The sequence below is a fragment of the Carlito syrichta genome, unplaced genomic scaffold (genome assembly GCF_000164805.1).
Source record: "Carlito syrichta isolate Samal-C Ts95f unplaced genomic scaffold, Tarsius_syrichta-2.0.1 Scaffold100632, whole genome shotgun sequence".
In the NCBI taxonomy this organism is placed as follows: Eukaryota; Metazoa; Chordata; class Mammalia; order Primates; family Tarsiidae; genus Carlito; species Carlito syrichta.
In genome coordinates this window covers 115738-118644 of record NW_007044728.1, presented here as the reverse complement: position 1 = coordinate 118644, position 2907 = coordinate 115738, and the positions used below count along the sequence as shown (strand labels likewise).

Sequence of the window (2907 nt, the reverse complement as noted above, 5' to 3'; positions counted from 1 at the left end):
AGTTGCCCAGGCGGGTCTCGAACCCGTGGGCTCAGGCAATCCACTCACCTTGGCCTCCCATTGCGTGGGATTACAGGCTGAGCCACCAAGCCTGGCCGGTATATCTTCTTTAGAGAAATGTCTAGTTAGAACCTTTCCCCATATTTAAAAACAAGTTTGTTATATTTTTAAATCATTTAATTGTAAGGTACTTTATATATTTGGATGAGGCACTTTTTTTTTTTTTGAGTTGGAGTCTCACTCTGTCACCCAGATTGGAGTGCAGTGGCCACTCCCGGCCACGGCAGCCTTGACCTGCTGGGCTCCAGCGATCCTTCCACCTCAGCCTTCCAAGTAGCTGGAACTACAGGTGTGTGCTGCCATGCCCGGCTAATTTTTAGATTTTATTGTAGAGATGAGGTCTCGCCAAGTTGCCCAGACGGGTCTCGAACCCACGGGCTCAGGCAATCCACTCACCTTGGCCTCCCAAAGCACGGGATTACAGGCTGAGCTACCGAGCCCGGCTTGGATGAGGCACTTTAAACACACATTTCATTGGGCATGGTCAGGATTATTAGTAGGTAGTGGTGAGTTTGTAGGGCAGTGAGGACTTGTATTTAGAAAAGGCTCTACATTATAAAGTCTATGTTAATTTTAAAACTGTGACACAAGTGTAATTATCAACTCATTACAGTCGAGGAAATTGAACCCCGGCCACTGAGGCCTCCTCTGTCTACACCACACAGATGATAAAAAGACTGGTCACAAAAGTAGTATCTTTGGTCTTAAAAATAAAAGATGTATGATAAATGTTTATGTATGCACATTCACTTACCCCTCATTAAGAAGAATTGTTTTTTTTTTTTTCCAGCCTGTTTACTGAAATTCTTTTGTGCAGAAAAAGCGTATGTGGGGGAAAAGAGTATTTTGGGTATGTGGGGGAGAAGAAGGCAGAGAACAAAGGACCTTGATTTTGTATTTCTGGAGAGGGCAGAACAAGTAAGAAAAGATTTGAAAAGGATTGGAGAGAGGACAAGAAGGGTTGGAAGTGGGAAGAGAGAGTAGATAAGAGCCTTTTGGTGCTGGTTTGAAGCAAGTTTTAGGAAAGTGAGGAAGATTTTGGGGGGTATTGAAATCACCTGTCAAATATTAAGAGACAAAGAGACATTAATTTTACTATGTGCTATGAATGCAATTACCCTCTTTGGTGTGATTTTGTTGATTGTTAGAGACTTGTAAATATCTATTGTTTTCAGATTTGAGTGTTAGTAGCTCTCATTCCTGGAGCTCCAAAGGGTTCCTTAAGTTCTGCAGTTGTCTTCATGACCACAGCGCAAGGCTCGCTGTGACCCTTGTTTACATTTGAGAAAAGTGAGTTTCCTTCGCTTCCAGAGCCCGGACCACAGCAGCAAACATTTGCGGTCCCCCAACCACCACATCAGCCCCTACAGATACCAAAGATGATGCCTGAAAACCAGTATTCATCAGAACAGAGATTTCAGAGACAACTGTCTGAACCCTGCTACCCCTTCCCTCCTCAGTCAGGAGTTCCTGAAGATAATCGCCCCAGTTACCACGGCAAATGTCAGAACCTATTGTCCTTGCAGCTCCCCCACTCCCTCAGGGATTCAAACAAGAATACCATGACCTACTCTATGCCGGGCCCCCAGCAAATGGGTTCCAGTCACCAGTGGGAATCAAGCAGGAGCCCTGGGATTACTGTGTTGATTCAGAAGTGCCTAACTGCCAGTCATCCTACATGAGAGAAGGTTATTTCTCTAGCAGCCATGAAGGTTTTTCATATGAAAATGATCCCCGGTTATACTTCGATGACACTTGTGTTCTGCCTGAGAGACAGGAAGGCAAAGTCAAACAGGAGCCCACCATGTATCGAGAGGGGCCACCTTACCAGAGGCAAGGTTCCCTTCAGCTGTGGCAGTTCCTGGTCACCCTCCTTGATGACCCAGCCAATGCCCACTTCATTGCCTGGACCGGCTGAGGCATGGAGTTCAAGCTGATAGAACCTGAAGAGGTTGCTCGACGTTGGGGCATCCAGAAAAACCGATCAGCCATGAACTATGACAAGCTGAGCCGTTCTCTACGCTATTACTCCGAAAAGGACATCATGCAGAAGTGGTTGGGAAGCGATACGTCTACAAATTTGTCTGTGACCCAGATGCCCTTTTCTCCATGGCTTTCCTGGACAATCAGTGCCCATTCCTGAAGGCGGAGTCCGAGTGCCACCTTAACGAGGAGGACACCCTGCCACTGACCCACTTGGAAGACAACCCTGCTTGCCTCCTGGATATGGATTGCTGCGGCAGCCTCCACTATGCTGAAGGCTTTGCTTACTAAGTGGCTGAGTGGCCAAACCCTAGAACTAGCAGTTTCCATTCAGGCAAACGAGGGCAATGGTTTTGTTTGTGTTTTTGACTGTTCCTAAAGCTTGCCCTTTGAGTATTATCTGAAGAACTCAAGCTGTCTCTGGATTGGCACCCTTAAAGACAGATATATTGACTGGGGAGTGGGAACAGGGAGGGACAGAAAGCCACCAAAAGGCTGGTGCCTCAACTTTGATTCTGATGAAGTTTCTGGGAAGAGATCAAAATGGAGCCTCCTTACCATGGACAATATATACAAAGCAATACCTTGTTCAGGTTAGTACCTGCAAAATGGGACAGACTGTGTGACAATCTGCATTGATGGACTACTAAATGCCTTTACACAGAAGGGCTTTGATTTCCACAATTTATTGAAAAAGAAATTACAAGCCCACAGAAAAGTTAGGTAGGCTAAGTTGGGGAGACTCAAACCAGGAAGGGTTAGAAATGTATCTTGAGAGCCGGGCTCGGTGGCTCAGCCTGTAATCCCGCGCCTTTGGGAGGCTGAGGTGAGTGGATTGCCTGAGCCCGCGGGTTCGAGACCCGC

The 2907-nt window shown here is 46.5% G+C and overlaps 1 protein-coding gene and 1 pseudogene across 1 annotated transcript in view; both read left to right on the top strand.

Moving 5' to 3' along the window:
• Nucleotides 1-2334, top strand: part of LOC103266642 — a 20265-nt pseudogene extending 17931 nt beyond the window's left edge.
• LOC103266593 (probable 2-ketogluconate reductase) overlaps nt 1-2907 on the top strand; it is a 26767-nt gene that overhangs the window by 8998 nt on the left and 14862 nt on the right. The window lies entirely within an intron of this gene.